This window comes from Cotesia glomerata, linkage group LG7 (genome assembly GCF_020080835.1).
Source record: "Cotesia glomerata isolate CgM1 linkage group LG7, MPM_Cglom_v2.3, whole genome shotgun sequence".
NCBI classification, from domain to species: domain Eukaryota; kingdom Metazoa; phylum Arthropoda; class Insecta; order Hymenoptera; family Braconidae; genus Cotesia; species Cotesia glomerata.
The window spans coordinates 24731671-24743749 of NC_058164.1; the positions used below are offsets into that span (position 1 = coordinate 24731671).

The window sequence follows — 12079 nt, forward strand, 5'->3', positions numbered from 1 at the left end:
TCCAAGCGCGGAAAAATAAGTATAAATTAAAAAATAAAAAAAAGATTACTTACATTCTATAAAATCAACAAAACAATTTCTTCTTGAAGTAAACAACAACATACTTCCGTGATTAGACGGAGGTCTAAGTAAGGACAATATCGGCGATGTAATTATATAAAACAGCGACCTAAAACCGGTAATTTTATATTTTATCTCATCACTTAATAGATATACTTGATAAAAATAAAATGCTTACTTGATATTTATTCACCTTGTTGAATAATAAACATATAAATAAATCTTATAGTTTATATTAATTACCGATTTTTCATAGAGTGTTAATTAACGTTTTTACAGGTACGAAAAAAAGAAAAAAAAAGTAACTCTGGTCGCCGAATAGAAGATTGAAAGCAACCAAGGATGGAAGATCTCGAGCCAGGTAGGTCCTTCTCATATTTATTATCCATGTGACGTCGGGTGGTAATTTATTAGCACTGAGGCGATTACCCAGACTAGTTTTAATGTCTTCACGGATTTTAAATTGCCGTGTCTATTATACCGTAATTTTTAATCCATAGCCTCGCACAGGATTCATGTAAATTAACCTCTGCTGTAGTAGAAAGCAAAAGAAATTTTATTATTTTACCCGTGCGTTTAATTAATAATTATTAATTAATTTTTATCTTCGCTTTGGTTCAATGTTTCCATCAATAATAAAATATGATGCATTTAAATATTAAATCTTATTTATTAGATGAATAGCATCCTCTGTCCTCCGAGTTAAGTCGTGGAATGCCACGGATGCATGAGAAGAAACACATTGAGGATAAAAAAATATTGCTACACCTCAGATGCTGTACCCGGCAACAAAAGAGTCGATTGTCTGCAATTTGCGAGCCGATTGTTCGCACCTCCAGCGCGAATAAGGACAAAGAAAAAGAACGAACGTGGACTACAGGCAGGAACACGGATCAACACATGTGAGTATGTTACAAAAAGTATTTTTATTTTTAAATGTCTATTAATTTAAAGTTTGAAGTTCCCGCCAATATTTAGGATTTTTGAAAATCTCGCGGGATATCTTTAATGGCGGCTTCGGTGCTAACAGCTGATCGCTTTCTCTCCAGTTTTAAGAAGTTTCTGTTGATTATAATTAATTAGTACGGATTTAAGCGATAATATTTTGCAGTTTTATAGATTTAAGCAGTATTAAGGAGATCCAGGTGAATTAGGCAATTTTTAAAACATCTTGAAAATTTGTAAATTCAATCTACATAATTAATAAAAAAATTAAAAACCAGTAGGTTTCTGGGATTTAATCAAATAATTAGGTTTGAATATTGTAATTTTTACATGAATGGAGATTCCACCAGCCGGTATTTGGTTAAGAATTTAATGCAGTTAACGATTTAAAAAAAATTTTATTTTCATTGAATTTGATTGAAAAAATAATAAGCTTTCGATTAAAACAATAAAAAAGTAGATTTTCGAACGTATTACGGAGATATTTTAGATCTTTATGAAAAATCACTCGGAACTTGCGTTGTTTAAAGTCTTGTATTTGACTTGGCAACACCGCTTGCGCAGTTACTCATGCGCATAAGTAACCGCGGTTTTTAAATGCTAGAAGATCTTAGTCATTTTAGTTAGACAGTAAACATAAATAAATTTGAAGGTTAGGGAACTCTTTTTGTGTTGTCAAGTGTATACCGGTAATTCAGAATGCTATACTTTTTATTAGTCAATTAAATGTTAATAATTATTCAATCAGTAAATTTTTCGGAAATTTCCTCAACAAATGTTATTAATTAAAAAATCAATTTTAAGATAACAAAAATATTTCTACATATTATTCTTTTATAGTCCTTCTTTACACTAGGATACTTGGATCTCTTTAAATTTTCAAATTCCCGCCAATATTCAAAAGGTTTGAAAATCTTCAATGGCGGCTTCAGTTCCAACAGCTGATTACTCCCCAGTTTTAACAATTTTCCTTCGATTATAATTAAATGGTACGGATTTAAACAATAGTATTTTGCAGGATTATAGAATTAAGTAGTATTAATTCAATAAAAAAAAAATTTCGCAACACCTCAATAAAATAACTTATTAATTCTTCCATTTATTTTAAACCCGAAATAATTTTTTGCAGATGTTCCCCGAAGATCTAAGAACGGCGTCGGCCGTTAATCAAGGATTTAACACCCGCGACTTACAATGGAGAACCGGATCCTCGGATTAAGCCTCGTGGTCCTCATCTTGGGACTTAACTTTGGATTTCTACGAACTGAATCGGCTGCTTATCCAGATGAGAGCAAGGCGACCACTCGTATACATCGTAACGGCTCAAGGCGTCGCAGATGGAGATGAGATCAGCATATATGAGGCGAGTATAAATAAAAAAATAATGAGGTATATCTTATATTATATATACAACCAACAAAACTCAAGTACCAATACTTGTCCGTAAGCAAGAAAGCGAGAGCCGACATTATAAATCGTATTGAGATGAACAAAGACAACCTTAGAGGTTAGTTCGAATCTCAAACTCTCTGACTCTTCTCCTTTGTATTGAGGATTGAGAATGAGAGGCATTACATAGCCAAGCACGAAATCTCGGATCTATTCTCTTCCTTCTTCTTCTTCTTCTTCTTCTTCTTCTTCTTCTTCTTACATTACATTGGTTATGTTAGTCGTGGGATGAGATGAGAAGGTGGAAATATATTTCATTCCCCATCCCCACGCCACCTTGAGACGAGACTCGACTACCAGCGGTACTTGGGCAACAAAAGGCCCAAATGTAAGAACCTGGGCCCTGACGCCAAGGCTTCAGTGACGGATGCATCAAAATGGCGCCCTTTTCTTCCCCCCTGAAAAAAAAAAAAAAAAAAAAAAACGTATTATTAATGCAGCTTACCTGAATTATAGGTTAGGCTTATATTATTCGGTAGCTGGATTTTTCTACTCAATTAGTTAGTGGTCGGGCTTGTTTTCCTCCTACGCGACTTTCTCACTCTGATTGTTGAGAGTTTTAAGAAGCTACGGAGTGGGAGAGAGAGGCGAACAGGCCTCACACAATTCACACCTGACTCTAACGATAAAAACATGCCTCGAGATAACTTAAACTCAACACAGACAACTTTTCACTATCTTTACAGGTAGCGAATTTATTTTATTTATACGTGTTAATATAAATGCTACACGATTAAGGATTTAGGTTAGTTTTTATCGGCTTTTTTTACTTTAATAAAAATTATCAAGATGGTTTAATCATGTTTAAATTTTTTTTTCAATCAAAAAATGAAATTAATTTTATAATACTGAAGTTAGCCGACGTTTTTCATTATTTTATTTATTAAATAATAAATAAAAAATATTTTTTAGAAATTGCAATTATAGTTTTTCAAGTTTTTATGAATGAAAAATTTTTTTTAATTATTTTGGCTATAAAAAAAATTCTAAATAAAATAATTTATGTATTTTTAAAAGTAATAAGTAAGTACTCAGTGTAAAAAAAATAGCAATTTTTAAATTTTTGATAGATGTTTGACTGATAATTTATTAGAATTAAAAGTTTAAAGATTATTGAAGGAACAAATAAATATAATAATGGTAGGATATATTAAATCTGTCTTTGTTGTTCCTTGGTCGACCTTTTCTCTATCAGTGATTAGTCGGTAGACTCTCCATTGGATAATCAATCACAATTGTGTCTATTTAGACTGGCTGTAAGCTTATTGTGCACCAGTTATTTAATTCAGAGGCTATTACAGTTGACTGGTCATCCAGTTGATCTTTACTTATTTGAAAATTATAATTAACTATCCGGAGATCTTCATTTATTTATTTCGTATCGTTTACTAATAATTATATTTAATTTGAATTTTAATAATAAAAATCTATATTATTAAGAAAATAAGCAAAATTTTTTGGCCTTGTATTTCATTAACTATTGACATTTTTAAAGATATAAGCTCATCCCGATGTTACACTCATCAAGATCTTTCATTTGAGTACCCACATGCATTTTTGATATATTTTTCATATATACATGTATATATATAATATACATAAATATATGAAAAATTGATGTGGGCACTTAAATGAAAGGTCTTATTGAGTGTAACATCAGGATGAGCTTATATCTTCAAAAATGTCAATATTTAAGAAAATACAGAGCATTTTGACAAATATCTAGTGAACTATAGATATTTTTAATGATATAGGCTCATCCCGATGTTACACTTATCAAGACCTTTCATATGAGTATCCACATCAATTTTTCATATATTTTATAAATTTATATATATTATACATAGGTATATATGATAAATATATCAAAAATGCAAGTGGGTACTCAAATGAAAGCTCTTGATGAGTATAACATCAATATTAGCTTACATCTTTAAAAATATCAATAATTAACAAATGACCTTGTATCTTGTGAACTATTGACATTTTTAAAGATATAAGCTCATCCCGATGTTACACTCATCAAGACCTTTAATTTGAGTCCCCACATCAATTTTTCATACATTTTATATATTTGTATATATCATATATATATGTATATATGATAAATATATGAAAAATTGATGTGAGTATTTAAATGAAAGGTCTTATTGAGTGTAACATCAGGATGAGCTTATGTCTTCAAAAATGTCAATATTTAAGAAAATACAGGGCATTTTGAAAAATATCTAGTGAACTATAGATATTTTTAATGATATAGGCTCATCCCGATGTTACACTCATCAAGACCTTTAATTTGAGTCCCCACATCAATTTTTCATACATTTTATATATTTGTATATATCATATATATATGTATATATGATAAATATATCAAAAATGCAAGTGGGTACTCAAATGAAAGCTCTTTTTGAGTATAACATCAGGATGAGCTTATATCTTCAAAAATATCATAAGCTGACTAAATACAATATAATTCCTTAATTATTGACATTTTCAAAGATATAAGCTCATCCCGATGTTACACTCATCAAGACCTTTCATTTAAGTACCCACATCAATTTTTCATATATCATATATTTATATATATTATATGTATCATATATATATGTATATATGAAAAATATATCAAAAATGCAAGTGGGTACTCAAATGAAAGCTCTTGATGAGTGTAACATCGGAATGAGCTTATACCTTTAAAAATGCCAATAGTTAGGAAAGTACAGTGCAATTTAACATAATTAAGAAATGACCTTGTATCTCATGAAATATTGACATTTTTAAAGACATAAGCCCATCCCGATGTTACACTCATCAAAACCTTTCATTTGAGTACCCACATCAATTTTTTATATCTATATATATATAAGCGAAATACCACTCACTCATCACGAGATCTCTGAAACTATTCGCCCGATTGACTTGAAATTTAGCATAGTTACTCCATTCGTGATGTAGACGCTCACTAAGAACGGATTTTACGCAATTCCTAGCCAAAATGAATTTTTCGTCTACCATCACATATGCCCTCCCCTCCCCTCCCTCTCATTCTTCTCCTCCCCTCCCGTGCCCTATAATCTTTCCCCTTCCCTATATCTCTCTCTTTTTTTGGGAGCGAAATATCATTTTGACCCTCTAATCTAAGAAACCATCAGTGGCACCCGTAAATTATCGAACTCAACCCCCCTACAACCACCCACGCTAATCAACCTTTGCCATGGTTACCATTGTCATGGTTATCGTTGCCATGGTTACCGTTGCTATGGTTACCGTTGCCGTGGTTACCGTTGCCATGGTTACCGTTACCATGGTTGCCGTTACCATGGTTACCGTTATCATGGTTACCGTTGCTATAATAACTGTCAAAATGATTGATTTTAAATTTTATCGATTGACTGTTGGGACAGTAGGAATTCATAATCATACGTTTTTAAGAAAGAATAGCTAAATCATTAATAACTGAAATAACTTATATGTATTGGAATAATCATGAAGGATGAACTCGATTATATCATAACACAGATAAATTAAACATAAATATTATCAAGTTGATATTGTTAAATGATTATACTGATTTTAATGATTAAAATTAAAATGGTAAATTGTGTCTGATGCGTCTTCTCTAAAATTTTACAACGATATCGTTAAATTATTATAAAAACGGTCGATTTAAGATAATTTCTAATAAAATGAGTAATAATAAATATATTTTTAATACCACTTAATTTGTTATGAATTTATTAATAACTAGCTGATACCCGCCCGCTTCGATAGGAATACAATAAATTTTTATGGTGTAACCTAGATGAAAAATATAAACAAAATGGTTAATTTCAAAAGATAATGAATATAAATTTTGAATTAGAGAAAAGTGATTGTTTGTGATGACCGGTGTTAGCAGTATTAAATATATGAGAAAAGTATTTTATTATTAACATTTTTTAAAATTAAAAAATTATTGACATTTTTAAAATTAAATAATACTATGAAGCGGAAAAAGAATAGGAGTTACGGATAATTATTACGTGAATCGTTCCAACATTCACGTAACAGAATAATTGGAGGAGGAAGAGATTGAGAAAGAAATAGGAAGGACCTTCTTAATAAGAGTTTACAGAATATGCGAGAAAAATTCAGATAGCTCGGACAGGGATTCGAACCCAGAACCTTCCGGTGACATGTCGGCTACTCTACCATTTGACCTATCCGGTCTAGACTAAATGTTTAGGATAACATTATTATAATGGGAACGCATCTCACTACACAGTACGTCATGGGTGATGCGGAAATCTGTCTAATGACAGATTTACTGACTAACTGACCCATTGATTGATTGATTATTAATAATAAAATACTTTTCTCATATATTTAATACTCGCTAACACCGGTTATCATAAACAATCACTTTTCTCTAATTCAAAATTTATATTAATTATCTTTTTGAAATTAATCATTTTGTTTATATTTTTCATCTAGGTTACAACATAAAATTTTATTGTATGCCCAGCGAAGCGGGTGGGTATCAGCTAGTATGTATATATCATAAATATATCAAAAATGCATGTGGGTACTCAAATGAAAGCTCTTGATGAGTATAGTAACAGGATGAGCTTATTTCTTTAAAAATGTCAATATTTTAGAAATTACAGTGTAGTTTAACAAAAGTCTTATTTAATAATCCAAAATTTTACTTATTTATAGTTTACGAGTCACGGCAGTCACGTAGTGACTGCTAGATTGCTTATTATTATTATTATTATTAATAATAATAATTTTTATACAAGAGAAGTCATGATGTAAAAAACCAAAGTAGCTTCCGAAAGTATTAAAACGAGTTAATGACACGCAATTGGGACAGAGGTAATTTATTTGGGCCTTAAACCATCGAATTGCCTGGTAAAATTGGTATCTAATCCTAAAATTATGTGTCCAGGAGATAATGTAGGCGTGTGGCGTGTGTGGGTGACCCAAATGGAGAATAGAGGATTTTAAATTGAGAAGCAACATTTATTTTATGGATAGGAGTGGTACAGCCCTGGAGAATAGAAGGCTGAAATAAAAAAAATAAACAAGGTAAGGTACTATATACAATATAAACCAAAAATAAGAAGTTAAATAAAGCAAAAAGAGTAGTGTGGAGTAGAGTGTAGCTAAGCGAAGAAATAAAAGAGGGGCAGACGCTGGTAACAAAGATCCATCGGGACCGGTTTCGTGTTCGGGCCCCCTTTTTTACATTCTCGATAGAAGCCCCGTGGAGACTTGGGTGTGAAAACCGACACCCACCCACTTGTTATTTTGTCAAACACCAGGCTCGAAATTATAGGAATCATCGGTTAGGTGAGCTTGACGAGTCAGCGAGTAGTATAGAGATACATCCAAATTACCCGTATTCCTGCTTCTCTTCCTTGTCTCTCTCTCCCTCTCTCTTCCCAATTGTACTTCAGAAAACAATGATAATTATTATTATTGTAGCAATAATGATAATGTAGTCGGTGATGCTGTTAGCTTTATAACCCTCAATTAAATATCGTGGACAGTTCGACGATAAACGCTACTGCTAACTTTTTTGCTGCCTTCTTTTTTTTTAAATAACAATAAGATTAATAAATTAATTTTTTCTTAACTATTTTTAATAATACATAATCAATATTATTAAGAGGATAAGAAATCTATCTCTAGATACATAAATAAGAAATGAGCTTGTATTTCGTGAACTATTGACATTTTTAAAGATATAAGCTCATCCTGATGTTATACTCATTGAGACCTTTCATTTGAGTACCCACATGCAGGTTTGATATATTGTTCATATATACATATGTATACTATATATAAATATATAAAATATATGAAAAATTGATGTGGGTACTCAAATGGAAGGTATTGATGAGTGTAAGATCGGGATGAGCTTATATCTTTAAAAATATCGATATTTAAGAAAGTACAGAGCATTTTAACAAATATCTTGTAAACTATTGACATTTTTAAAGATATAAGCTCATCGCGATGTTATAATCATCGAAACATTTGGTTTAAGTACCCACATCGATTTTTCATATATTTTATATATTTATATATATTATATATAAGTGTATATATGAAAAATATATTAAAATGCATGTGGGTATTCAAATGATAGCACTTGAAAAGTGTAACATCGGGATGAGCTTATATCTTTAAAAACATCAATCTTTAGAGAAAGTACAGGGGATTTCAATAAATATCTTGTAAACTATGGGCATTTTTAAAGATATAAACTCATCCCGATATTATATTCATCAAGACCTTTCATTTGAGTACCCACATCAATTTTTCATATATTTTATATATTATATATATGTGTATATATGAAAAATATATAAAAATGCATGTGGGTACTCAAATGAAAGCTCTTGATGAGTGAAACATCGAGATGAGCTTATATCTTTAAAAATGTCAGTATTTAAGAAAGTACAGGGCATTTTAACAAATATCTTGTGAACTTCTGACATTTTTAAAGATATAAGCTCATCCCGATGTTACACTCATGAAGACCTTTTATTTGAGTACCTACATCAATTTTTCATATATTTTATATATTTATATATATTATGTATATGTATATATAAAAAATATATCAAAATGCATGTGGGTATTCAAATGAAAGCACTTGAAAAGTGTAACATCGGGATGAGCTTATATCTTTAAAAATGTCAACAGTTAAGAAAGTACAATTCAATTTAACATAATTAAAAAATGACCTTGTATCTTGTAAAATATTGACATTTTTAAAGATATAAGCTCATCCTGATGTTACACTCATCAAGACCTTTCATTTGAGTACCCACGTCAATTTTTCATTTATTTATATCGACGTTCTAATTAGCAAATTGTCTAACTCCATTTTAAAGAATCTTCCATTTGTACGAAAAAACAATTGATTCAAAATTTAATATCACTTTAAAAAACCATTTAATATCACTAATATCTAATAGAGGTATAATATTTTGGTTTGGATCATCTAAATAATTTATAATTGGAATATTGTTGTATTAAAATGTTAAAAAATTACCCTCTAAAAAAATAAGGAGTTAGACAAATTGCTAATTAGACCGTCGATATATATTATATATATGTATATATGTATATATGTATATATGTATATATGAAAAATATATCAAAAATGCATGTGGGTACTCAAATGAAAGGTCTCGATAAGTATAACATCGGGATGAGCTTATATCTTCAAAAACGTCAATATTTAAGAAAGTACAGGGCATTTTAACAAATATCTTGTGAACTATTGAAATTTTCAAAGATATAAGCTCACTCCGACATTATACACATCGAGACCTTTTATTTGAGTACCCACATAAATTTTTTATATATTTCATATATCTATATATATTATATATATGTATATATGAAAAATATATAAAAATGCATGTGGGTATTCAAATGGAAGCTCTTGATGAGTATAACATCGGGATGAGTTTATATTTTTAAAAACGTCCACATTTAAGAAAGTACAATGCAATTTAACAAAACTCATTATTTAATAAAGCAAAATTTTATTTATTTATATTCTACAAGTCAAGGCAGTTACATAGTGACTGCAAGGTTGCTAGTCATTGATTTAATAGTATTAATTTAAAAATGTGATAAAAATCTTATCTATCTATTTTCTCAAAAAGAAAATAATTGGTAAGGTTTTTATTTATCTTATCAATTATTTAATTAGAAATTAATTAAAAGAAAAAAAATAAGGTCACTATTTTTTCTAATAATTGATTGTCTTAGTCGGCAATAATAAGCGGTTGAAAAAAAAATTTTTTTTAATTGTCAACCTTAAAAAAAAATGTTTAAAATTATTATACTGCTAGTTTTTATCACAATTTTTGAAATAAGTGTGATAAAAAGTAAAGTGGTAATAGCAGAAAAAAATAATGTAACAAAAATTGAATTTAACGAAGTAGAAATATGCAAACTCTTCGGTTTTGTAAGTAAATATATTGTATAATAATTATTCAATTATTTTTGTTTTTCATATTCATAAACTATAATATTTTTTAGTGCCTATGTGACGAGGACTGTTGTTCAAAATTATGTAAACAACAATATATTCTCAATTCATTTTATTTTATCTACCAGTGTGTCCAACCAACATATTAGCAGTGTAATATCAATATACGGAAATAAAAAAATATCTTGGGTCAAAAACAACATTCTTATCTAGAGAAAATTTTAATTAAAGAAAATTCTATATTAAAGACTTTGATTTATAAGTTTCAAACAATTGAGTAAAGTTTAAATATTTTTGAAGTTATACTTCTTTAGGCGCGTTATGAAAAAATGATGAGTGAATTCATGTAATTAATATTATTTTTGAATAAATATTAATTAAAAAGATATTATCACTAGGTTAAATAATAAATAATGAACTATTTTATAAGAAAAATATATTTTAAATAAATAATTAATGATACTAAAGTTAGCCGACATTTTTAATTTTTTGATTTTATTTTTAATAATTAAATTAGAACAAAAAAATATTTTTAAAAAATTGCACTTACAGTTTTTGAAGTTTTTTTTACAAGTGAAAAATTTTTTTTTATTTTTTTGTAATCATTTTTTCAATAAAAAAAAATTCTAAAAATTTTTATATGTCAGCTAACTTAATTTTCATAATAATTAAAATATTTTATAATTATCGATTGTAAACTATTGATACTTTGCAGCTCCAAAATTAGTTGATTTAGAAAAATCTTAAATAATATTGAATTAAATTCATATGATAATTAATGATTTTATATTTATACGGTACAGCTAAATTTTTACTATAATAAAATCTATTTGATTGTTTTTAACATTTTTCTTCGATCATTTTTGCATTTTTTTTCTTTAAATTTTTTTTTATTAGGTGCCAAAGAAGTATAACTTCTAACACGTATACATAAGAAGGGGAGGGTGGGGCAAGACGGCCCACCTAAGCCGGTTTTTATTTTTTTTGGCTTTCTACTATCAAGTGGATTTACTCTCGTCCAACTTTGACTCAATTCACCAGAACTTTTCCAAAGTTCCAAAAAAAAATTTTTTTTTTGGGGCAAGATGGCCCACCTCCAAAAAATGATAAAAAAAAAAATTTTTAACTTCCCGCTAAGAAAATCGAATATTTTCAAAAATCGGAAAGTTGTTGTTTTCACCTCGTTTTGCAAAAATCGAGTTTTGTGTGTGTGTGTGTGTGTGTGTGTAAGTATGCGAATCGTTTATAACTTTTGAACGACTAGAATTTGAATTTACGCGCGCAAGCGCGCGCCTGACTGTAGCATTTGCATATATTTTCATGCTTATGATATATTCGACCAATCACGTTACGAATAGTTTGATGCCACATACATTTCATCTAAATTTTATATTAGGATTGAACCGATCGGAATCTACCAAACGGCGTTCTAAAGAGTTCCCTCAAACTTAGATTTCCTATGAATTTGAATCGATTTGGACCGATAGATTTTGAGAAATTTTGAGAAATCTCAAAAAAATTCGGAAAAAAATGTTTTTTGAAAGTGTTTTTTTTTTTTGGAATAACTTTTAAACGGCTTTATCGATCAACTCCAAAAACTAATCCGCCTTTGAGCTTGAAAAA

The 12079-nt window shown here is 29.2% G+C and overlaps 1 long non-coding RNA gene across 1 annotated transcript; it reads left to right on the forward strand.

Annotated features, from left to right (window-relative positions):
• Positions 1–3209, forward strand: LOC123269487. The gene is made up of 5 exons (XR_006510428.1): positions 1–178; positions 340–421; positions 737–966; positions 2135–2782; positions 2911–3209. It is a non-coding gene; the product is annotated as an uncharacterized LOC123269487 (long non-coding RNA).
• The last annotated feature ends 8870 nt before the right edge of the window (positions 3210–12079 follow it).